Below are 26,793 nucleotides of genomic sequence, written 5' to 3'. Positions count from 1 at the left end.
CATTCCCAAATACAATCCACTGAAGCAGGCTTGGCAAGTTTTATTTTCAGATTTACAATAAGTTTATATAGCACATTTTAACTTTTCAAGTCTGATATTTCAGTCTTCATCGTATCCCTCTGAGTTAGGGATATGGTGTATATGGCTGTTTGTGTAATAGTAAACCAGAAATGGGACCACTCCTCTTCCTCTGAATCATTCTGCCCCCAATTTGTGGGTGCCTACAGTGAGCAACCATATTAATCCTTGGCAGATGTTTCCATGTTTTGATACAGGGTGCTGCATCTACTGTAGCTGGCAAAACTATAGCTAAGTCTTTTGTGGGCAGGGATTGCGTTTACCAAACTCTACTGTACTGTACTCTTCCATATGCTCAGTACAGTGCGCTGCATTCAGTAAGTGTGCACCCAATAAATGGCATTGATTCATTGATTTCTACCATTTGTTTTCTAAAGCGTGTAGATGGGAAATATCAGCTCAAATGCATTTTCACCTGAATGCTAAGTGGATAGAAAGAAACAGAACATCACTTGAAAAGTATCTTTAAAGTGTCCACTTTAGAAGAGCACTTGCAATTATTTTCCATCTCCACTTTCTATAGAGCAGTTGTATGGAATTTCCCTTCCCAATTAAATGTTTTCAAATGTACGGCTCCATTTTCCTGCTCTATAGCAAATCCTCAGGGTCTCTCCATTTTCAGTTGCAGATTATCATGCAGCTTGTATGCCCTCCTAACTGCATTTCCTATAATGGAATAAAACCACAAGGACATGAGTGAACATCCTGGACTCTGTACTTTTTTAAATATGGTATTGAAGCACTGACTATGTGCCAAGCACTGAGCTAATCAGATAGAACACAGTCCATGTCCCACAGTCTTAATTCCCACTTTACAGATGAGGTAACTGAGGCACAGAGTAATTAAGTAATAATAATAATAATAATGTTGGTATTTGTTAAGCGCTTACTATGTGCCGAGCACTGTTCTAAGCGCTGGGGTAGACATAGGGGAATCAGGTTGCCCACGTGGGGCTTACAGTCTTAATCCCCATTTTACAGATGAGGGAACTGAGGCACAGAGAAGTTAAGTGACTTGCCGACAAGTGGCAGAGCTGGGATTCGAACTCATGAGCCCTGACTCCAAAGCCCGTGCTCTTTCCACTGAGCCACGCTGCTTCTCACTCAAGGTTGCACAGCAGGCCAATGACAGAGCCAAGATTAGAACTCAGGTCCTTCTTACTCCCAGGCTCATGCTCTATCCACTAGGCTGTGCTGCACTGGGGAATTCCATGACAAGAAGAGAGGAGGGGGCCTCTGTTATACCTTAGCCACCCAGTTATACTCAGGGTTAGCAAGAGATGAAGTGGAAAAAAAAAACTTTACTCCTCCCTTTCCTCTTTCTACCTTCCTTTTTGGAACTAAGGAATCCATCAATCAAGTTTGAGTGCTAACTATGTACAGAGCACTGTACTAAGCTCTTGGGAGAATACAGCAGAATTAGTGGACATGTTCCCTACCCATAATGAGCTTGCAGAAGCCTGGTCTGTTAGTATCCTTTCAATTCTGTAGCTTAGCCGTTAAGTGCAGGATTAATAACTTGCAAGGGAAGAGGTTTGAGGTGTAATGAGTTAAGTTATGCAGAGAGCCTTGTGTTTCTTCTCAGAAGACAGTTACTCTGTATTCATTCAATCATATTAAGTGCTTACTGTGTGCAGAACACTGAACTAACCACTTGGGAAAATACAGTATAACAATAAAAGAGACACATTCCCTGTCCACAATGAGTTAGAGCAAGGCTTGGCTATAATTTGGCTAGTAGGGGTTGACACTGTTTCTCTGAGCTCTGGTCAGAGTGAATTACTTTTTTAAAGCAAATTAGCTTCTGATACAACTTAATACTGGGGAGGTATTCCGTACTGAGAATTGAAGGTCCAGTGTACTAGACACTTTAACTGAGGCGTAGAATGTGTAGTCTGCTTCTCACCTCAAATTCCTTGAAAGTCTTCCCCATAAATAATTTCAGAATTAAATCTTTCAGTCTCCCACAGTCTTTGTGAATGGTATTTACTGAACTCGTAGAGTGTGCAGATCACTTTACTAAGTGCTTGGAAGAGTTCAATAAACCAGAGCTGCTAGATACGTTCCCTGCCCACAGAGCGCTTACAGTCTAGAAGATGAGTGCATTGCTCTTTAAGATGCTGCCAAAAGCGCACTAGAACAATACCCCATTATCATTTGGACTGAAGACTTTTCTCTTCCAGTCACAGACGCATCACAGACGCATTCTTGTCGACTCATTGGAGTTACCAGAGTGATCGTGGCACCCTAAGCAGCCTGACTCTTACTTAATCAACCGGGAGTGCTATTGAGCAGGAAGACTTGTTTAGGTCATGTATTAAGGTAGCACAGCTGCCTGGAGGTGAGCTGAGGGGTGGGTGTATTCAGATAGCCTTTTGTTGGAGTAAACTGGCCTCCTGAAAAGCAAGTTGCCTGCTAGCTCAACTAGGGTTGTGTGTGGGGGCGGAAGGGGGGCGGGGGTGGAAGATTCCCAACTATAAAAAGGTAGAATGCTGAATTCATTTGCAGTCAATTAGTGGTTATTCCCAAATTCATCATCCACTTGGGAAAGGTTTCATTAGCTGTGAACCAGCATGCAGCTGTCCCTGAGAAGCTTCCAAGGAGTTTCCATTCCTTTAATTTTCTCTACTGCAGCACATGCAGTCTGTAACTCTCCAGACTCCATTGGCTCAGGGCCAATGTGTCTTTTCTCCAACAATCCTTCATTGGCAGAGATCTCTAGCTCCCTGGCTACCTCATGTTAGGAAGAGGGTGGGCGGATATGAGTCTCTTGGGAGCTGGTGACTTTTTTAAATTCTTCTTTGCAAGATTGGAGTCAGCAACAGTTGATATAATAGTGGCATTGGAGAAGCAGCGTGGCTCAGTGGAAAGAGCCCGGGTTTGGGAGTCAGAGGTCGTGAGTTCTAGTCCCAGGTCCGCCGCTTGTCAGCTGTGTGACTTTGGGCAAGTCACTTCTCTTCTCTGTGCCTCATTTCCCTCATCTGTAAAATGGGGATTAAGACTGATAGCCCCACGTGGGACAACCTAATCACCTTGTATGCCTTCTAGTGCTTAGAACAGTGCTTTGCACATAGTAAGTGGTTAATAAATGCCATCACTACTATGTGCCATTCACTGTACTAAGTACTGGATTGGATACAAGCAAATTGGATTGGAAACAGTCCCTGTCCCACATGGGGTTTACAGACTTAATCCCCATTTTACAGATGAGGTAACTGAGACCCAGAGAAATGAAGTGACTTGCCCAAGGTCACACAGCAGACAAGTGACAGAGCTGGGATTAGAACCCAGGTCCTTCAGACTCCCGGGTCCCTGCTCTTTCCACTAGACCACACATTTCCTGCCCTCCCCCGGCCCCTGGCCCTTGCAAGTTCTGAGCCAGTGTCAGGTATGGGGAAATTCCATGAGGACAGGGAAATCCAGGCCTGGCCTCTGGTTAACTTCTCTGGTAGAATCTGAAGGCTGCTTTGTACATTGTGAGTCAATCAATATTATTTATGGAGCACTTACTCTGCGTGGAGTACTGTACTAAGTGTTTGGAGAGTAAACAGACATGATTTTGATGGGGTGGGTTCTTCTGCTCAGCCAGGCCTGTTTCTTCCATCTCCCTTTAGAGACCAATCCCAGTCTCTCCCTCTTCAACCGGAGAGAATGAATAGATGGCTGCAGGGAGGAGGTGAAGGGAGAGAAGATAATAGTGTGGGAGATATTTGTTTTTGTCTAGGTTAATTGGGCTCTCAGGGTTATCTGTCTTCCAGCTTTTTCCGAGCAAAGTAAAATGTGGGCCCAAGTGCCTCCTGCTGAAGTAGGACCACTGTAGTTTTAAAATCTTTATTTCCAGGAGTGTGAGGGCAACACTACCCTAGGCAACTGGGCTTTTACTTATTAAGTAAGCCAATTTGCCTGCCCATCATGCTTTGTCTTCAGTTGCACTAATTAATGCTACTCCTACCATTTGTGTCTTTTTAATTATGTGACAGAACCAGCCGAGGCACTGATTACAGGTATTTTGTGCAGTAAAACATACTGCAGACCAGATGTGTGTGTGTCACCCATGCCAGAATAATGTAATTGTCTTGCTGTGTGAAGAGCCCAATTTGGTTGTGGGATGGAGGGGCAGGGAAGACCACCTTATTAAGAAGGCTACTTTCTTCTTTCAAAGTGGCATTTCACTGTGGAATGAATAGCTGTTCCAGTATTAATAACTGTAGCATTTGCTAAGTGCTTTTTATGGGCCAAGGACTGTACTAAGTGTTGGGGTAGATGCAAGATAATCAGGTTGGACACAGTCCCTGTCCCATGTGGGGCTTATATTCTGAGAGAGAACAAGTATTGAATCCCAGTTTACAGATGAGAAAACTGAGGTACAGAGAAGTTGAGTGACTTGCCTGAGGTCCCATGCTGCCAAATGTTGTAGCTGGGATTAGAACCAGGTCCTCTGACTTCCAGGCCCACGCTCTTTCCTTTTAGGCCTCACTGCTCCTCATCTTTCTTTTCCCTTGGTCATCGTGTTGTCACCTCCAAGTCATCAAATCTTGGGCAGTTCATACACTATGGAGGATTACTTGCTAAGAGAAGGAGCGTGGCCTAGTGGAAAAAGTGGGGCTTGGGAGTCAGAAGGATCTGGGTTCTAATCCCAGCTCTGGAAATTGCTTGCCTTGTGACCTTGGGCAAGTCATTTAACTTCTCAGTGTCAGTTTCTACTGTAAAATGGGGATCCCTGTTCTTCCCCTACTTAGACTGTAAGCCCTATTCAAGACAGGGACTGTATCTGACCTAATTAACTTGTACTTATCCCAGTGCTTAGAACAGTGTTGGACACATAGTAACTGCTTAAATCCCTTTTTTAAAAAAAAAAAAATGTTGTGGAAGTAGAACTGTGTAATCTCCCTCTGGACTGGTTTCCAGAGTTCCATGGAAGATCCTTCCAACCTCCCCTCCCCTCTTTAGAAAAATGGATAAATGTTGGATTAATAAGGACCTCATTGTGGATGGGGAATGTGCCCACCAACTTTGTTATATTGTTTCTTCCTAAGTACTTAGTACAGTGCCCTGAACGTAGTAATGCACTCAATAAATTCTACTGATTGACCTTTTGTGTTGGACTTCATGATGTCTTTAGAAGAACATTTAGTGACCTTCTTTAAGGGACTAGGAGGGGCAGGTGAAGAATGGAGAGATTGTGTGTGAAATGATCAGATGTGGTTTCTCTGCAGCCTTAACCTTTGGTGATATTTCATACTCTGGATTGGAAAATGTCCTCTAATGCTAATATCTGAAATGAGAAGAGCTGTGTTTAGAGTAGTAGTAGAGTTAAGGGCCAGGGAGGGGTAGGGGAAGGTGTCTGGGGTGGCAGGCTGAATGTGAGGAGGGAGGAAATTACAGGAGTACAGAATGCCATTCCTAACCCAGTCTTCCTCATGCTTCATCCCACTCTGCTCAGGGACCCTGGGGGAAGTGACCCAAGACCTGGAGCCTGCAGGTCTAAAGGAGAGCTCCGCTTGGCACTCTCTCCTTAGGGCCCCAGGTCTTCACTGAGGGAAGCTAGTTGAAGCCTCTCAGGTTTCCTTCCCCTTCACAGAACTCCCTATGCGTCAGCTGAGCACCCTTGCTGAAGGCCCCGGTTTTGAATAGCTGACGTTCCTTGCCAAGAACTCTCTAGACTTTTACCTGACATGGCCGCTGAAGCCTCTTGAGTTCATGAGGTGTGAAAGAGCTAAATCCAGGATCTCCGCCTCTGCCTTTTTATGAGCTGTGGTTTTTGGATCCAGAAGCCTGGGAAAAAGTACAATGGGCATCTAGCAGACCAAAAAAACTGACCTAGCAATAGGTGCTTGACTGGTTTGAGTTGCCAAACCCCCATTTATAGGAAGTATGATGAACTTGAAAGTTCCTTACCCCAGGTCTTCACCTCTTCTGAAGCAAGAGCCTCTTGGGGCTGGTTTAGGTGCCTAATCCCGTCTCTGTAAGAACTACCTCTCAGAGCTAACAGGCCATTCGGATTCTGGTGTTTTGGGCCATCTGGAAGGAGGATTGAGGTTGCCAGCTTCTTTTTCCATGGACTCTAGAACAGCTGCCGCCTGGCATTTTAGCTGGGCCGCTGCCGAGCTGCGTGGAGGCTTTCCAACTGGCTCTTGAAAGCTAAATCTCTGCCCAAAACACCAGCTTTTGATGGCCCTCCTAAACAGACTGTAAAAAAGAAGAATGGGGAGGGAAGGTTTGCCTCAGGAAGTGTGGGGAGTTACTGATCTGGAGTGATGGTGAGTCTCTGTGGGGAGAACACCACTGAGTTCAATAGACTTGTCCCTCATGTGGGGCAGCAGTGAGACTGAATAATCTTATTGATGGAGTTTGGCAAAAATGGGCTTCAGAGTGCCGTGGTTCAGCTCCACTGATCCCCACAGCCCTCCTAGTTGACAGACTGGCTTGGGACTTCCTGGCTTTTGAGGCCTATGTTATTTTCCACAATTTCAATCATTGGCTAAATTGCTCTTGAATGTGTATTGTCTCTTCCAAGACACAGGCTCTGTTTTGACCACGTGTATCATTTATAGTCCTCATTTTTCATTCTCCCATACACCATTCTCTGACTCATTATGCTAGGGTTTCCAGCTTATCCTCTGTGACATAATAAATGAAAGATTGGAGAAGCAGACCTCTCAGCCATAGTGTCTGTAGACAAATCTATTGGTTCTTTAAAAGGTGTGTTAATACATATCCTTGGAGAGGAGACTACTTTTTGAAGAGCCATGGCTTTATGTCAGTAATCCAAGTTTAATGAAAGGAGGATAGTTTTGAGATCGCGTGAAAATTTTTGGCTTAATATTTGCATATTGTAGCTCAGGTCCTGCTGCCTCCTGGTATGTTTAGTCAGTGGTGTCATGAATGAGATTGCCAGATCTAAAACATTGCATAATCTCTGTGAAGTTTTATTCCTGCTGTTGTCTCTCCTTAGAAACTAGCCACTGCGGCAGTTTTCAAGTTGGTATGAGGCTGAATCCTGCTCCTTTGATAATTTTCACAGATAAGGTGTCTTTCTCGACACAACTCCCCCACCCCCCACCAAAGAAAAGGTCTATTTGACCATGCTAGATGTGCTGTCCATCATCTCTTTAAAACTGTAACTTCAGGTAGCCACTAAAGTTGGTTCCTTCCCCTGCCAATTTTCTGAAACAGACTCATTTGGGTACATCTTGCCAGCAGTAGTGTTTGTTCTATTAAAATTAATATTTTGCAGGTAAAAGTTTCTAGTTTAGAAATGTTTCTTGCAGTGTAAGAAACTTTCTGTTAAATGTTATGCCAAAGTGGGATCTAGTGAAAATCCGTAATTGCTAACAGTGCCATTGCACTTAGATTGTAACCTTGGAGACATTTAAATTTTCATTTCTTTCTACTTCCCTAAATGTGAGGCAGTGTGCATGGAGGCTCAATTTCTTGCATCAAATTATATAATCCATTCCCTATCCATACTGGTGATTTGTGAACTGGTTAGAACAGAGGCTGGGCATCTGACTCAACCCCTGATGGCTCTCAGGGCTATCAATAAATGAAAAGGCACCGTGGTTAACCAGCCATTGGTTCCTGTGAAAGTGGGAGATGTGGGAGGTTTACAGAGCAGAGGTCCTGCCCTGAAATCTTTCCTTCTCCACCCCTTGTACAGGAATGCCTGGAACGCTCTCCCTCTCAAATCCGGCAGACAATTAATCTCCCTCGGTTCAAAGCTTAATTGAAAGTACATCTCCATGAGGCCTTCCGTGACTAAGCCCTCCTTTCTTCTTCTCCCACTCCCTTCTGCATCACCCTGACCCGCTCTCTTTATTCATCACCCCCTCTCAGCCCCTCATCACTTAACTATGTATCTGCAATTTATTTATATTAAGGTCTGTCTCCCCCTCTAGACTGTAAGCTCCTTGTGGACAGGGAATGTCTGTTGTGTACTCTCCCAGGCTCTTAGTACAGTACTCTGCACACAGTAAGTGCTGAATATGATTGAAAGAATGAGACTGTCACCACTGCTTTCCCACCCCTCCAGGGGACATTTGAGACAAGTTCAAGCTTGTTGGTTAGTGTGACACCAGCGAGCTACCAACACACAGGGCAACAAAGGGGTGGGAGTCATTGGAATCTCCTCCTTCCTCTGTCCCTTCTCTTCCTCCTCCTGTCCTTTTTGAGTGGCAACTCCCTCAAATCTTGCTCACTGGGAGAGAGGGGGGCCCTTTAGGCTTAGGGCCTTTTTGACTATGAACTATAAGCTCGTCGGCAGGGAATGTGTCTGTTGTTGTACTTCCCCAAGCGCTTAGCACAGTGCTCTGCATGCAATAAGTGCTCAATAAATTAAACTGACTGACTGTCCCAAGTATCCCTGGGAGAGATGGGGTGGGCACTGTCCTCTTTATTGAAAATCCTGTCCACGGGACAGTGTCAGTTTTGAGGGAGGTAGAGTTTAAAGGAAGTTCTGCCCTTAAACCTTATCCCCCTTTCTCTCCCACTCCGATGGGTAATTGGCTTGACTGTAGGATTTGCCATGGCAAGATAATGTACTTTTTATGCATCCCAGGCAGTTGCCCATGTCGGCTGATCCTGCCTACTGAATATCCCTGCCTGATTGATCAGTCTTGGCTCCCATCCCTTCACCTGCAAAATGAGGCTCATAATGGTCTCTAAACAGATCCTTTCATCCGAAACACAGTAGTAATTATGTAAACAATCATGATGGTCCTGGCAATAGTCTAAATGTAGTCTTAAGGAAGGAACTGTGATTTCTAAATTCCCACTGGATTAATCATACTTAGGGTATTTATTCAGGGATTATAATGTACTAAGCCCTGGGGCGTAGACTAGATTATGACTTTGGACTCAGTTCCTGACCCATGCAAGGTGCACAATCTCATCCCCATTCTACCGATGAGGTAACTGAGGCCCAGAGAAATTAAATGACATGTCCAAGGTCCCTCAGGGACCATTGGTGGAGCAGGCAGTTGAACCAGACTTACAGTCTGGGGATCTTCCCACAAGGCCCCTCCCCCTAATGGAATCAGAATTGTCCAATTTATCCCTTTGTAGTTTATTTGTGGGAAGGCCTACTTGTATGTTGACATGCTATCTTGGTCATACCTACAGGTTTCCAGCATGGCTCTCTCTTCAGCTCTCTTAGTATAGAGGAAAGTTCCTCCTCTGACTGGCTTCTTAGAGAATCTCTTAGCTGGGTAGGAAGGTTTGCTCCTGAAGCAAAATGGGCTGTGGAATATGCAAGAAAGATCTGTAAGGCAGGCCTGATTTGGGTGAAGGAAGAGACTAGTTACAGATGGAAAATAGACTTATTCTGAGAGGTAGCATGAAGTTGAATTAAGTAATGAGGGACTTGGGTGACTTCATTTTACTAATTCCCTATTTCTTTAGATCTCTCACTGGGGAGCGTGCATATGAGAAGCCAGTGAACACTGTATGTGTGTTACCCCTATCACCCTGAATAAAAATGGCAACATTCAGTCAGCCCCTGCCCATAGGTCTGCCATTATTTTGACCAATTCTGAGTGAAGTTGCTTTAAAATTGAAGGTACATGGTTGATACACGAGGAACTATTTTTTTTTCTCCTCGGACTATTTCGGATTAATGCTAACTGAACATTCTGCAATGTTATAGACAGAGGACTTAAGCCAACATGTTTTCCTCAGAGCTTAGAGTTTGATGGAAGGTCTACAAAACATCTTTTATAACAGACCTAGCAAATCAACTTTTTTTTTCTTGCCTCCTTTCCCTTCAACATGTGCAACCTAAAAGTTCTGTGTTTTTTGACTGGGTGCTGAAAATGTGTCTTTATCTTATTTCTTCAACAAGTGAAGAAAATGTATTTACAGCTTGGTTTTATTTTTAAAGCCTTAAAAGAAATAGACTATCCAGTATAAAACCAGGCAATTGGTCCCTCAACACACTTCACACTGGCTAGCTCTGTGTCTTTTCTGGTACTTGTCAAGCACCTTGTGCCAAGTACTGTTCTAAGCACTGGGGTAGATTCAAGATAATCAGGTTGGATACAGTACCTGTCCCACATAGGGCTCACTGTCTGAGTAGGATTTAATCCCCATTTTCCAGGTTAGAAAACTGAAGCACAGAGAAGCTAAGTGACTTACCCAAGGTCACACAGCAAATGGAAGAGTCTGGGATTAGAACCCAGTTGCTCTGACTTCCAGGCCCAGGCTCTGTTCACTAGACCATGCTGCTTCCCTGATTTTCAACAGGTCTTCTCTCTGTTCAGTATGAGTGTGGTTCCAGATCCCTTTTTGCACCATATTTTTCATTTTTAGTGCTCAGCCTTCCTTTATTTTGACTCTTGCCACTGAGGTCCCCGGCTTGGAAGCAGTGCCCATATTCATAAGGGCCTAGGAGGGAATGAAAAATCCTGGGGCAAGAGAGGGGGTTGACCAGGGTTCCTCTCAAAAAAAAAAAAAAAGCTTTAGGTGATTCCAGGCATGCGCCTGTAAAATGCTGCATATTCATAATAATGTTGGTATTTGTTAAGCGCTTACTATGTGCAGAGCACTGATTTAAGCGCTGGGGTAGATACAGGGTAATCAGGTTGTCCCACGTGAGGCTCACAGTCCTAATCCCCACTTTACAGATGAGGGAACTGAGGCACAGAGAAGTTAAGTGACTTGCCCACAGTCAGCTGACAAGTGGCAGAGCCGGGGTTCGAACCCATGACCCCTGACATCCAAGCCTGGGCTCTTTCCACTGAGCCATACATTGTCGTATTTATTGAATGCTTACTTGTGTGCAGAGCACTCTACTAAACACTTGGAAAATACAATACAGCAATAAAGAGAGACAATCCCTGCCCCCAAAGGGCATATGATGTTGTTACTTTCCAGGACATAACACGTGGTGTCACATCTGTCTCCTTGCCTGGTATTCTCAAGGGCTGTCTGTCGTCCAATGAGCACCTAACTCCTTTCTACTAATCCTGTCCACTGGATGGAAGCAGTGTCTGATTTCAAGCAGCATCTTTATCTAACTTGGGGACCTAGATATGGAAGCTAGTATATCGTCTTTGTATCCATTCGTCTGAGCTCCCTAAAGTCTAAAACGGATGGGCAGCTGAATCTGGTTGTGTTGAATGGAGGCTTTTGAAGTATAGCTATCTCATTAGAGCGCATTCAGAAGAACCCAAACCTGTTATTGTTGTGTACTTTTTGCATGTGACTGCACCCGACCACTTTAATAATCAATAAGAAACAGAGTGGCAGATAGGATTACCTTGCCTTTTCAATCAGAGCCCATCAGATTGAACATCTGACCTTCGGTTGTTCAATTCCTTTTTGAATCCTCCTTGTCTGATGACTTCTCAAAATCCATCTGGCTCTTAATGCGATCCAGAGTTTCACTGAGAAGCAGCTTACTCGGATGTGAGATCGGTCTCCTTCCTTCATCGGAATGGGGGAGCTAAATGTCTCTGTGCTAATCAACAATCTCAGTATGGGAATGATAATGATATCTCTTAAGCACTTACTGTGCGTCAAGCTCTGTTCTAAGGGCTGGCTTAGATACAAGATAATAGGGTTGGACACTGTCCCTGTCCCAACTAGAGCTCACAGTCTGAGTAGGGAGGAGAACATGAACACACTCTTTATGCCGTTAGTCCGTTGGGGGATATTTTGTAATGCTTTTCCTATTTCATTTTTACTCTAAATTTCCATTCACAAGGGTGCAATTCTTTTATTTTGAAGTGTAAGCAATTCTTTTCCTTTTTAGCAAAGTCAGGCATAACTGGCTCCAGAGTCCCTTTTGCATTATTCCTTCTGTTCTTCACTTCTAGTTTGACTAATGCTTTGCCAGCTCTCTAGGCTGCCATTGTAATGCAGGGTTAGAGTCCTGACAGCATTAAAATGCCCCTTTATGCATCTCCTCTCCACTCCAGTTACTTAGGGCTTCTTGATGCTTACTTATGCTGCTCTCCTAAATATCACCAAGATGCTTGCTTCCTTTGTAGACTAATAAAGACTCATTACATTTGGTCATCTCTCCCTCCCCAGCCTCCCAACTAAGAGGCTCAATAATAATGATGGTATCTGTTAAGTGCTTACTATGTGCCAAGCACTCTTCTAAGTGCCAAGGAAAGTTAAGCATCTTTCCAATGAAGGAAAGTTGATTTGTTACCTCTGATAGTTGCCGGTGGTGTTACCAACTTGTGGTTTATGTGACCAGAGTTCCCTTCCACCTAATGGCACAGGTAATGTGGGGAGGAAGTTACCGCAGAGAAAATGGTGCTGTGACCAGAGTTCCCTTCCACCTAATGGCACAGGTAATGTGGGGAGGAAGTTACCGCAGAGAAAATGGTGCCAACTAACCCCAGATTCTGCACCATCTTTAGTGAGGATACTGGGCCAATTGTCACTCAAGGCTCCCTAGTGCTTGAAGTAAAATGCAGTGGGATTTTATTTTTTTGATGGTATTCAAGTGCTTCCTATTTGCCAAGCACCATACTAAGTACTGGGATAGATACAGATTCAGTGGAAAAGAGCATGGGCTTTGGAGTCAGGGCTCATGAGTTCGAATCCCAGCTCTGCCACTTGTCGGCTGTGTGACTGTGGGCAAGTCACTTAACTTCTCTGGGCCTCAGTTCCCTCATCTGTAAAATGGGGATTAAGACTGTGAGCCCCACGTGGGACAACCTGATTCCCCTATGTCTACCCGAGCGCTTAGAACAGTGCTCGGCATATAGTAAGCCCTTAACAAATACCAACATTATTGTTACAGATTACTCAGGTTGCACCCAATCCACTTCCTACATGGGGCTCACAGTCTTAATCACCATTTTACAAATAGAGGTAACTGAGGCATTGAGAAATTGAAGCGACTTGCCCAAGGTCACACATCAGACAAGCGGTGGAATTGGGATTAGAACCCAGGTCCTTCGTATTCCCAGGTCTGCGTTGAATCCACTAGGCCATGCTACTTCTGAAAAATCATTTATAAATCAAATGGTCGCATGGACTGAAGTTGCTATTTTGAATGATCCATAAACTTTACACACTGGCTGTGTTTATTCTGTGTATTTAGTGTTTTAAAAAAAAAACCAACCAACTTTTTTTCAGTGAAGTATGTAAATCTGCAAGTGTGGAAGGGACTTGGCTGTTGCTGGCTGGCTTACTGGGACCACACAAAGCCCAGCACGGGGAAGGAGTGCGATAGCATCGTTCTTTGTGAGGGCCATGGGCAGGAGCCTGAATGGTGTTTTTGATTGAAGAGGGAAATGTCAGTCTCTTCTATGGCGTGAAATTCTATTCCCTCAGTCATTACATTCACAGTAACTTAAGATTGATACTCGGGTATTATAAACTACATCTTAAGAAAATAGATTGGAAAACTTCTCAGCATCAGCAAGTTCAGTTTCAAAACTTTCAAGTAATCATTACTCTCTGCAAGCGTTTTGGTTTTTTTTTTAATTTTATTTTTATGGACTCTAGATCACATTTTTATATCTCCTTGGATCATGGATTATTGTGCTCCACTGACTTCTCCAGCAGAGTCAAATGTTGCTTATATTTTTGTGATGGAAGGTGTGCGTATGTATTCATTCTGATTCAGTCTCTAGTTTTTTTTTTGTGCGTGTGGGTTAAATGGGTCTCTCTGTTGCTGATTTTACTTAGGGCCCCATTAATCCTCAACATGGCTGGCCAAGAAAAGGCTAGTACTGAAGGAAGGCGCGGGTTGGGGCTGGGGGAAGTGGACCAGAGGGACCACAGGGGCAGGGGAGAGGCAGGGCCTGGGGCATATCTGGTGGTATGGGGGTGGGACCAAGAGGTGTGAGGGTGGGGCCAAGGGCCTCCATCACTGACATCCCCATCACGCTGCCCCAGAGAAGCAACATGGGCTAGTGGATAGAGCACGGTCCTGGGAGTCAGAAGACGGTGGGTTCTCATCCTGCCTCTGCTATTTGACCTTGGGCAAGTGACTTTTCTGTGCCTCAGTTCCCGCATCTGTAAAATGGGAATTAAAACTGTGAGCCCCATGTAGGACTTGGACTGTGTCCAACCTGATTACCTGAAATTCACCCCAGTGCTTAGTACAGCACCTGGCACATAATAAGCACTTAACAAGTACCATTACGGAAAAGAAAAGTGTGCTCTCTATTAAAAGCAGATTGGCCTTTATTTTAAGAATTGATGAGGGAAAAACTCCATCACTATGTATTGATCACCAACTATATGAAGTCCTTAAGAGCACTTTGTTAATAATGATGATGATGGTATTTGTTAAGCGCTTACTATGTGCAAAGCACTGTTCTAAGCGCTGGTGGGGAAACAAGGTTATCAGGTTGTCCCACGTGGGGCTCCCAGTCTTAATTCCCATTTTACAGATCAGGTAACTGAGACACAGAGAAGTTAAGTGGCTTGCCCAAAGTCACACAGCTGACAAGTGGTGGAGCCGGGATTAGAACTCATGACATCTGACTCCCAAGCCCATGCTCTTTCCATTGAGCCATGCTGCTTCTCTATTTGTTTAGAATTAATCCTTGCTATTTATTGAGTGCTTATTTTGTGCAGAGCACTGTACTACGTGCTTGAAGACCCAGTCCCTAAACTCAAGTAGCTCTGTCGATTTGGAAAGATACAAACCATTATACACATAATGAGAATTAATCAATTGTATTTACTGAGCACTTACTGTGTGCAGAGCACTGTATAACAGTATAACATAACTGGTAGACAAGTTCCCTGCCCATAAAGAGCATTGTCTAGGAGGATGAGAAGTGGCATAGGTATGACTGCTAATAAGTTAGCAAAAAATGGAAAAAGTAATCTAAATCTAATCTTAAAACTCTGCCACTTGTCTGCTGTGTGATTTGGGGCAAGTCCATTCAGTTCTCTGTGCCTGTTACCTCATCTGTAAAATGGGGAATCAGACTGTGAGCCCCATGTGAGTCAGGGACTGCGTCCAACCTGATTTGATTGTATCCACCCCAATGTTTAGTATAGTGCCTGGCACATAGTAAGCACTTAACAAATACCAAAGTTGTTGTTATTATAATAATAATAAATATTATGAATAATAAGTGGTCCAAATAAACCGACATACACTTAAGAGCTTAACTACTTAACTGCTACTTTTGCTCCTTTCCCCATATCAGTTTCTGCAGGCTCCAAAGTTAGTTGATTGCCCCAAGCTGAGAATTCATGTTTTCAGAGCCTAAAATTTTGGGGGTTGTGAATAGGATTATCCCTGCATCCTCTTCTTCCCCCTCCACCCCACCACCACTTTTCACACAGTAAGCTCTCAGTAAATGCCATTGGTTGATTGATACTCATTATTCTCCTTCTAGTGTCTCTGAGCATTCCAGCAAAAGCAGATAATGTTTCTCATCCTATTTGCAAATAATCTAAAGCCCCATGAAAGGATTAGCCATGGAGCATGTATTAAAGCATCTTAAGGCAAGCATTGGAACACCAAGCATGTGTGCCAGAAGGTGGTACATCAGGCTCCCAGGCATGCCGGCTACTTGCCCAGTGCTACTCAGAAGTGTCCAGTGTTGTATGTGTTTCTCTGCAACTGTCCTGGCAACACTGTCTCCCTGCTCCCTGCTGTCAAAATAGTTCAGTTAGGTGGTATCTGTGACTAAAGAAGGGTCATGACTAAAGCATGTGCCTCTCCCAGATCCTCCAACTAGCATGGCAAAGTAAAATCATTTTCCTTTGTCCTTTCTTTGTCTTGTTCCTCTTCTCCTTCATCGTTCCTTCTCTGAGGCTGAGAACTGTTTTTTAGGTGCCTAACCTAATTGCTCTTCATTTTGGTTTTCCATGTCTTCCTTCCATGTACTTCCTGTGCCAGTGACCCCAGGTCTCTTCAGGCTCATGATGGCTTTTTTTACTTTCTCTTCCTCCCTTGTAATGCCCAGAGCCTCCAATGGTGAACACTCTGTCCGTTGCCCCAAGGTAGGTTTAGTTCCTTCTTCAGTCATGTTAAACAGGCTTGGGTAGAAGTTCTTTGCCTCACATCAAAATTCTTCTCTTTACTCTCTGACAAGCTAATAGGATATCAAAATGGTTGCCGGCTTCCATTCAGAGGATTTCGCTGATCCTTTCTCAAGGTAAAGTAAATGAAAGACAGGAGTATTATTTTTTAGCTGAAGACAGATTTCAGCCATTAGAAATTGATGGTGACTATTGTAATTTGGCCCTATTACTTATTCATTAACTGCGTGCAGGTGGTCAGACAGCCTGGAAGATCTGCCATTTGAAATTTCATTTTCAAGAGGCTTCAGTTCTGTCTGTGGGGTATGGCATCCACTTAATGTCTCCCTTTCATGGGAGATTATCTGATGTTTGCGCTCCCTGTGTACAGTGTGCAGACAGCTCCGCTTTGGCTTTCCTTTGGCCTTTAAGGAAATGCATTCTTTCTGCAGAGAGGATGGTTCAGGGAAAGGAGTGGAGTTGGCTATGTGGGCTGAAATGAGGCGAGACAAAAATGTCAGGCATCTCTCTAAATGACGGGAATCCTCTCTGCGCACTGCTAGGTTTGTTTCTCATCCCTGTTCATTTTCCTCCTGCTCTGTCCCAAGAGAATATCAACCTTGCTTTGTCTTCCTTGTGCTTCTAATGGGCTTGGTTATCCCTCTTCCCCTGCACTGTGATCTCCCTGTCTTTCCCTCTGTTCCATTGGTGGGTGTTTCTGGAGGGGGGAATGGTAGATTCCTGTGAGGGTGTGGGAGCAGCTGGGGAACTTCCTCCCCATGAACCATCTGTGTAGATGGCAGAAATCAATCAGTCAACTGTGAGCAGAGATTGCTTGTCCAGAGGATTGAAAAAGCAACTTATATTTGATTCCCTTAGGTTATAAACAGATCCCCAAAAGCAAAACTGAATGATGTGCCTGGATTCCAGTTGGATTTTCTGGCATCCCTGACATGGGATCAGAGGCTAGCTCCTTCTAATCACCACCACTCTGAGGGTTGATTTCAAAGCCAGTATTGGCTTGATTTCAAGTACAGTTGAGTGGACAAGTGAAGAAAGCACAGACCTGCAAGTTTAGACTTGGATTCTAATGCTGGCACTGCCACTTGCTTGCTGTCTGGCCTTGGGCAAGTCACTTGACTTCTCTATGCCTCAGTTACTTCAACTGAAAGTAGAGATTCAATACCTGTTCTCCCTCCTATAAAGACTGTGAGCCCCATTTGGGACAGGGACTCTATCCAACTTGATTATCTTGGATCTACCCCAGTGCTTAAGGCAGTGCTTGACACAGTAAGCACTTAAGTTCCATAAAAAAAAGTGGTGACCTTTAGAGATCATTGGTGACCTTAGACAACTTACTCAAGGAGTTTTGAGATAGTAGGAGGGTGATGGGGTGATAACTGGAGAGCTCTGCCACTTATCAGCAGTGTGACTGTGGGCAAGTCACTTAACTTCTCTGTGCCTCAGTTCCCTCATCTGTAAAATGGGGATTAAGACTGTGAGCCCCACGTGGGACAACCTGATTCCCCTGTGTCTACCCCAGCGCTTAGAACAGTGCTCTGCACATAGTAAGCGCTTAACAAATACCAACATTATTATTATTATCAAGGGATTTTTTTTTTCTTTTTCCATTTTTTAAGATAGGGGATATGTGAGCGTGTTTCAAAGCAACGGAGAAGCCATCAGAGAGTCAACAGTTTAAGATGGCAATGAGGGAGTGGAAAAGAAAGAAGGGGCAAGTGTCTTTTGTTACGGTGTGAAGGGATGCAGTCGGAGGCGCAGGTAGAGGGGTTGGATTTCGAGAGTAGGCGGGAGATCACCTTCTGAGATATTGCTGGGAAAGATGGGAGAGTTGAAGGGGCAGGAAGAGAGAGAGCCTGGAGATGAGCAGGGGAGGTTTTAAGGATCTTTGGGGGGATCAAAAAAAGCTTACTCAGCACTCAAGGCCATGACCACTAGATGTTGCATATCTATAACCCTGAGACACCCATTAGACAAACCACCATTCTCCCTTCCTTCAAAGTCTTACTAAAATCCCAACCCTTCCAAGAGGCCTCTCCCAAGCTCTGCACACAGTAAAAGCTAAATAAACTTGATTGGTTGAGATCTTCCCCAACTAAGCCCTCAGAGAAGCAGCATGGCCTAGTGGATAGAGCACAGGCCTGGGAGTCAGAAGGACCTAGGTTCTAATCCTGGCTCTGCCGCTTGTCTGCTGTGTGACATGGGGCAAGCTACTTAACTTTTCTGTGCCACCTCCATTCCCTCCTCACTAAAATGGGGATTAAGACTGTGAGCCCTAATGTGGGACAGCGATAGTGTCCAACTCGATTATCTTGTATCTTCCCCAGGTTAGAACAGTGCCTGGCACATAGTAAGCACATAATAAAAATTATGGTATTTAAGTGATTACTATGTGCCAAACTCTGTTCTAAGCACTGGGTAGATACAAGGTAATCAGGTTGTCCCACATGGGGCTCACAATCTTAATCCCAGTTTTCCAGATGAGGTAACTGAGGCACAGAGAAGTTAAGTGGCTTGCCCAAGGTCACATAGCAGACAAGTGGAGGAGCCAAAATTAGAACCCATGTCCTCTGACTCCTAAGCCTGTGCTTTTTCCACTAAACCATGCTGCTTCTCACGTTGCCTAATAAATACCACAGATTATTATTATTATTCTCCTACTCCCTGTCCCTTCTGCATCACCTGTGCACTTAGATCTGTACCCTTTAGACACTTGACAGTCACCTCAGTCCCACCTATGGTCATATCCATAATGTATTTTAATGTTTGTTTCCCCCTGTAGAGTGTAAACTCCTTGTGGACAGAGATCACGTCTGACAAACTGTATTGTACTCATCCAGACACTGGCATGAGGGTTGTGTGGGGGCTGAGATGACGGTTTTTGCCAGGCATGCCTGTTGCGCCTCTCCCATTTCCCCCCTTCACAAGCAGCTCTGACTTTTGGACAGGTTTCATGGTGACAAGACAGGCCCTCCTGGCTTAGCCCACGGTGGGCAGCCTGACGCAAACTGAGGGGTTGAAACAATAGAGAAGCAGTGTGGACTAGTATCAAGAGCTTTGGCCTGGGAGTCAGAGGACCTGGGTTCCAATCTTACTCTGTCACTTGTCAGCTGTGTAACCTTGGGAAAGTCCACTTAATTTCTTCAATACCTGTTCTCCCTTCTACTTAAATTCCAAGCGCTTAGTACAGTGCTCTGCACATAGTAAGCGCTCAATAAATACTATTGAATGAATGAATGAAACCCCTATGGGATAGGGACTGGTTCCGACCTGATTATCTTGGACCTTCCCCAGTGCTTGACACGTAGGAAACGCTTAATAAATACCACAGTTATTATTGGTAGCACAGGGGCTAGGTAGGATAGAAGGCTTCCAGAAGAAATGGAGGCAGAATACGTCATCTTTACCCAATGGTGGTGACTCTGCCTTTTTTCCCCGAGACTCTATCCTTCTGCTTTCACCCAGTGGACAGTGCTGCCTGTCCTCCCTTCCCTCTAAAGTCCCCTGCAACAGGAGTAGACTCTTTCCCAATCTGTGACTGTCCCTGAGCCACATGTGAGACTTAAAAAAAAAAAAAAAAAAAAATGAGGCTTCAGGAAATTGCCCTTATCCTCCTACTCTCTCTTTCTTTTTGGCCCTGATTCCAGTGATACCATGGTAGGATCTTTGGATAAAGTACAAATGCTTGCTCACATTAACACCAAAGTTCCATTTCTTTTTTGGATCTTGCAGCTGAGGTGTTCCCTTTATAGCTTGATTTTTATGTTGGCTGCCCTAGCACATTCATCTGATAAGGTGACATTTAGATGATTTTACTATAATTAGCGCTAAAACCAAGAAAAATAACTACTATTCAAGCTTAATTATCTCTGCCCTTTTAGAAATAACTGGATTCAAAATGCCAGAAGAAATGCTAACAGCTTTTCAGACTTTATTTATAAAATTATTGTTATTTTTTTAAAATAATCAGACCTTTGCGTAGAAATGCTATTTCTTGGCTCTCTGAAATGGAGGGCCAGTTTTAATGATTTGCCCAACTTAAAGAAATAGCTGTAGTGAAAAGAAATTGAAGGCCAGCCTTACTGAACATTACTGTTGAAAGTGAGGTTTTAAAATCTGATTTGTAGTGGAAGTACTTGATTCTTCCAGAAATAGCAACAGGGAATTTTCTCCCAAATTAAAATTGGTTCTCGCAGCCTAGGTTGACTCATTGTGGTTGTGACAAGTTGTTAATTCCCCAGCAGGTATCTTGTGACCTGTGTAATGACTATCAGCTACATTAGCATTTATTTGAACACCTAATGTGTGCAGAGCACTGTACTAAGTGCCTGGAAGACTTCACTAGAACTAAAGTACATGGTCCCTGCACTCAAGGGACTTACAACCCTGTGGGGGAGATTGATGCTATAGTACGCTGCAGAGTGGAGAAAGTAATAGAGCATGAAGATATGGGTGTAAGTGCTACAGGGGGATGGGTGAGTGCTTAAGTGTTTAGGTGCTGTGGTAGTGCTATGTAGTGGAGGGGGAATGTGGGAGCCAGGAATGCCAACGGTCTATAAAATCACAGACAGCCAGTAAAAAAATCACTAAATTTGGCTACGCACATGAAGCTCTTACAAAGATTTGGATGTCCAAAAAGGCAGTCAAGTTAGTCACGCGCATGAAGCTCGTACAAAGATTTGGATGTCCATGACCAAGGGTTGCTGCTTTTTTAAATGATGAGGAGGTTGGAGGATCCTGAGAGCATCCAGGCCTCCATCTTCTCTAGCAGAGTGGCAGCTGCTTGGATGTGGCCGCTTCTGAATGGTTTTCCTGGCTCTTCCCTTCCTGTCCCTCTTGTTCTGGGGTTGTCTCCCTAAGATAAGATAAGCACACAAACACCAAGCCAAAGCTTTTCCATCAGGCAAAATGTCCACCTGCAGCCCCACACTGTTCACACCCACATGTCTTTTGCAGCACCAAGACTTATGAAGCAGTATAGCTTAGTGGAAGGAACACAGACCTGAGAATCAGAAGGCCTATCCCTCAAGGCTCAGGTCTGGATCCCGTTCTTTTGGGAAAACTCATTTGCTCCCTGGCTTCAATTGCTATCTCTATGCAAATGATTCCCAACTTTCTCCTTTTCTGCAGGCTCATATTTTTCTCCTGCCTTTGGGACATCTCTACTTGAATGTCCTGCCAACCCCTCAAAACTTATCATGTCCAAAACGGGACTTTTCATCTTCCCACCCAAACTGTGTCCTCCCCCTCACTTTTCATCGCTATGGACAGTTCCACCAGGCTTCCTATTTCACAGTCCCCATTATTTTAGAATTATTTGTCTCATTCAACTCACTTATTCAACCCGTCACCAAATCCTGCCAGTTTTACCTCCTCAACCTTGCTAAAATCCACCCTTTCCTATCCCTCCAAGTTGCTATCATGTTAATTGGAGTCTTGATTACTCAGCCTCCTTACTGACTGCACTCCCTCCAATGGTTACCCATCCATCCATCTCCACATTAAATAGAAACTCATTATTATTTTCACCTCCGACCTTGCATCTCTGATTTCAAGCTATAACCCACCATGCTCAGTTCCTTTCTCTAATGCCAGTCTTCTAACTGTAACTTCTCACTGTAACAGAGCTCTATCCCATCTCTGACCCCTCATCAACATCCTGCCTCTGGCCATGAACTCCCTCCATATTTGGCAGATGTTCACTCTTCCCCATCTTCCCAACCTTATTAAAATCCCATCTCCTCCAAGATGCCTTCCCTGACTAAGCCCTCACTTCCTCCCCTTCATCTCCCTTCTGCACAGTCCTTGCACTTAGATGTGCACCTTTAATCTCCCCATAGCACATGTTCACATCTGACTACCAACTCTGTCCCAGGTGCTTAGTACTGTGCTTTGGACCGAAAAAATAGTGTGACCTAATGGATGAAGGCAGGCCTGGGAGTCGGAAGGACTTGGGTTCTAATCCCTGCTCCACCACGTGTCTGCTCTGAGACCTTGGACAAGTCAACTTTTCTATGCCTCAATTACCCTATCTGTAAAATGGGGAAAGAGACTGTGAGCCCTTCATGGGATAGGGACTGTGACCAACCCTATTTGTATCCATCCCAGTGCTTAGTAATAATAATAATGATATTTATTAAGTGCTTACTATGTGCCAAGCACTGTTCTGAGCACTGGGGTAGATACAAGGTAATCAGGTTGTCCCACAAGGGGCTCACAGTCTTCATCCCCATTTTCCAGATGAGGTAACTGAGGCACAGAGATGTGAAGTGACTCGCCCAAAGTCACACAGCTGACAAGTGGCAGAGCTGGGATTAGAACCCACGACCTCTGACTCCCAAGCCCATGCTCTTTCCACTAAGCCACGCTGCTTCTCTAGTATATAGTAAGCACTTAAATATCATTATTGTTATTAGTGTTATTATTATTACTCTTCCAAGTGCTTAGTTCAGTGCTGTGCATACAGTAAGAACTCAATAAATATAACTAATGGATTGACCTTGCCCAGGCTTTGAGCCCTGCATTTAGAGGTTGAATTTCCCTTCCCCACTTGTTCCTTGAATTGCATGCTAATTTTCCAGTCAGAAGCATTTCACTTATGCTGGAGAACTCTTCCCACACATACTCTTCTGCCCAAGGCTCCTGACCAGTTCTTTTAGGGCCCACACAAGATGGCTTACCCAGCTCCTCTTCTCTGCTGCTGCTCCTAGCCCTTCAACGGGCTGCCAGTTTGTCATCTTCGCTATTTACCACCCCCATCTTCAATGTCATTTAGCAAGTAGACATTGGCAGTAAATCTCTGGAAAAAAAAACCACACACACCAAAAAGCCTCTTAAACCAGTGGAAGGCGGGATCTTTTGTAATTAAGAATGAGTAATGCATTTTACTGGAAATAGGGTGTTTTTTGTCATGTGCCACTGAGTCCCTGGGTTGAAAAAACCTCTGGCCTCTGAATTGCTGCCTCAAAATGCACCTGAGGTGGGTGTCATTAATTAAGGTCCTGTAGCAGTTCACTACTGTATTAATAGATGTCAGGTGTTTGCTATTTCACTTTGGAATTGTGTCTTGAACAGAAAAATAATGGAATGGAGATGTGCAAATGAATTAATACCCAGGCATTGGCAAGCAGTCACCACTTCCTGTGGAAAAGAGGGAGTTGCATGTGGATCCTTACTAATTATGGCTTCTGAGCTCAATCTTGATGTGAAGCAGTCTAAGCTAATACCAAAGGGAATGGAGAGGGAGGAGGAATATTTTGGCTAGAAAATTTCGTCACCCTGAACTTGCAGAGAATTCTGGGTATAGTCTGTTGTTCTGTAGTCCCCTTCCTCTTCCTGCCATGTTGACAGCACTATTCTTATCCCCATGCTTAGTTTTTGCTTTTTTCCTGTTTTTGCCCTTCTCTTACAAAAGTACAAACATTGCCATGGATGATCTATTACCCTATTTATTTTGTTAATGAGGTGTACATCCCCTTGATTCTATTTATTGCTACTAAGTTGTCTTGTTTTTGTCCATCTCCCCTGATTAGACTGTAACCCCGTCAGTGGGCGGGGATTGTCTCATCTGTTGCCAAATTGTACATTCCAAGCGCTTAGTACATTGCTCTGCACATAGTAAGCACTCAATACTATTGAATGAATGAATGATCTCTTGGAAGCTCTTACCTTGTTTTATGGCATTTGTAAAGTGCTTACTATGCATAAGCACTGTTCTAAGTACTGGAGTAGATATAAGTTTATCAGGTTGGACACAGTCCCTTTCCCACAGTCCAAGTAAGAGGGAGTAGGATTTAATCTCCATTTTACAATTGAGGAAATTGAGGCACAGAGAAGTTAAGTAACTTGCCAAAGGTCACACAGCAAGCAGTTAGCAGAGCCAAGATTAGAACCCAAGTGTTCTGATTCCCAGGCCCGTGATCTTTCCACTAGGCCATCCTGTTTCTCAGCATTAGAAAAATACCAGCTGGTCATTTGGAGTGTGTGAGGGTTAGGAAGGTAGTGTATTACCTCAGAACACTTATGTACATATCTGTAATTTATTTAAATTAATTTGTCTCCCCTTCCAGACTGTAAGCTCATTGAAGGCTTAGTATGTGTCTACCCACTCTTACATTGTACTCTCCCAAGCGTTTAATATACTACTATGCATACAGTAAATACAACTGATTGACCTCACTTGTGGGGCTTGAACTAATCACTGTAAAGTGGTTATTATCAAATAAAAGCTGGAAATGAATAGGCCAGGATAATAGTGCAAAAATCAGGGGATCACAGTAAATTCTAGAACTCCCCCTTCCTGGAAGTTCCAAAGATGAGCCACTTCCCCCACACCTGGAAACGAGAGAAAGAAAAGATTAGGGCTAGTCCCTTGCTTTCTAACATTCTTTCTTGACTGATCAATTGACTTATTTACTAACCTTGAAAAATGATAATCTCTGAAGGAAAGTGAAGAGCTGATGAGTCAGGTAGCCCAACATCCCTGGATGCACCACATTTTGTCTAGATAGCATCAGTGAATTATCTCCTCACTAGCAACAACTTGATAAAAAGGATCCCTTCCTGTTTTCCTCCCAACTAAGAATGTAATTATTAAATATTCATGTACAAAAGTGCTGCTTAGCAGTGAGTTTGTTATGCTAAACAGTATGGGTTTCTTGCTCACTAGAGAGGGAACAAAGCTTCTGATTTAAACTGCTGAATTACCTGGAGAGAGATGTCAAAAAGTTATGCATCCCACTAATTTAAGGAAAGGTGACTTTTTTAGTGTTTTTTTTGTTTGTGGGTTTTTTGTGTTGTTTTTTTTTTAAGGAAGGTTGAAATACAAAAAAATAACTACTCCTTTACTTTTTGACCGTGTTCTGATTGTGTAATACCATTCTCTACGATACTTTTATTCCTAATGAATAGTAACCGATTTGAGTAGGTAATATCTCTTTATGGCAAGAAAATGTTACAGCCTCACTTGGATTTGTTTCAGTATTGTAAATGACAAGGGAGCTAACTTAGAAGCCAGGAATTCTCTCAAGGCAGGCTTGGAGCAGGGAGGGAGAAGGGTGGTGAAGAGGAGGGAAGAGTTAGAGCTCCCTTAAATTTAAGGAAGCTTTCCATTATTACCTTTATGAATAAGGCTAGTCCTATGGCTTAAGCTCAGTGTGGGTCTCAAGTTGTGTCTCGGTTCATTGACTTTTTATTGTTTTTCAAACCCAGCAATATTTATTAGCTTAAGGTTTTTGTTACAGTAAGCAATCAAGTGTTTATTTCAATGGAGCTTTAAATAAGTTTCTTTTTTAAAGCACAACCACAATAATTGATGGGTGAAGGTTAGTTCTGTGTCCCAGAGGAAAGTTTTAGAGGAAGCCAAGATTGCTCCTATCCAGTGTGTCATTCTTCTGAGGGAGTTCATGTGGATTGAAATGAAAGCTGAGAGAATACATTAGCAGCAGCTGACTGCAGACCACAGGGTGGAGGGGCAAGATAATAAGGATTTCTTAAAAATTACATTGTTAATGGGGGCGAGAGGCTGGGGAACTTGAAGCATCTCCACATTAATTGCCCTACAAGAAAGGAGCCCCTCTCAGGGTAGCACCTGGAGGGTTTCAAGTACTCTACCAGTCTTGACTATAGGAGGGAGAATCAAGCGGAGACATTTCCATTCCTAGCTTGGCCACTGGCTAGTGAGTGGAAGACAATCCGCTACAAGTCAAAACTCACCTGTTTTGGGCAGCAGTGGTGTGGGAGAGTCGAAGGAGAAGACTCAAACTTATTGCACAGAAGGAGGCAATGGTGAACCACTTCTGTATTTTTACCAAGAAAACTCTATGGATACACTACTAGAATAATTGCAGGTGAAGATGGGGCATTCTGGGAGAGATGTGTCCATGGCGTCGCTATGGGTCGGAGACAGCTTGACAGCAGATCAGACTACCGAGGCTGCCATTTTACGGATGAGGCAACAGTTACAGAGTTGTGAAGTGACTTGCTCAAGGTCACACAGCAGACAAGTGTTCGAGCTGGGATTAGAATCCAGTCCCTTCTGACTGCCAAGTCAGTGCTGTACCCACTAGACCATATAGGGCTGATTCTGGCTCATGTTGGTTGGAGAGGAATTCACTTTGACCACTGTCGCGTTGGACTTCTGTGACCTGAAGCCCTTCAACGGGGGGACAGGCTTTCAGTGAACACTGAGCTATCTGATCAAGCAGTCAATTGTTTTTACTGAGCGCTTACAGTGTGCTAAGCATTGTGCTAAGTGTTTGGGAGAGTTCCATAGAATGGAGTTGGGGGACTTTACCAATAGAATAAAGTTGGTTGAGTTGTGTTCCCTGCCCACAAAGAACACAGTCTGGAAGTGGAGAAAGACATTAATATGAATAGATTATGGCTATGTACATGAGTACCGTGGGGCTGAAGGAGGCATTACTATCAAGTGCTTAAAGGATGCATAGGTGACACAGAATGGAGAGGGAGTAGGAAACAAGATAGCTTAAATGGGGGAAGGCCTCTTGGAGGATTTGTGATTTCAGTAAGGTTGCACCTTGCAGGCAGGCAGGCACTACTTTTTTTCCCCAAATACTGGAATGTGGAGAAAAATTGATTTCACATCAATAGCATATTTCAGTATTATATTTTTGTCTCTCTTACTGCAGGTGCGGTGGATGTGTGAGCATGCATTTGGGCCAGTAACATTTATTAATTCATCAATCCCCTTGGAAAGGTCCCTCTAACCATCTCTCTGTCCTCTGC

General features: G+C 43.9%; 1 protein-coding gene and 1 non-coding gene across 2 annotated transcripts in view; both read left to right on the top strand.

Annotated features, from left to right (window-relative positions):
* The window catches only part of PEPD (peptidase D), a 283,243-nt gene that overhangs the window by 23,762 nt on the left and 232,688 nt on the right, over positions 1 to 26,793 (top strand). The gene's annotated exons all lie outside the window — the stretch shown is intronic.
* LOC114815316 lies at positions 25,619 to 25,751 on the top strand. The gene has a single exon (XR_003763080.1). It is a non-coding gene; the product is annotated as a small nucleolar RNA SNORA7 (small nucleolar RNA).

The sequence above is a fragment of the Ornithorhynchus anatinus genome, chromosome 11 (genome assembly GCF_004115215.2).
Source record: "Ornithorhynchus anatinus isolate Pmale09 chromosome 11, mOrnAna1.pri.v4, whole genome shotgun sequence".
Lineage (NCBI taxonomy): Eukaryota > Metazoa > Chordata > Mammalia > Monotremata > Ornithorhynchidae > Ornithorhynchus > Ornithorhynchus anatinus.
This window is presented reverse-complemented; position numbering and strand designations above follow the sequence as displayed.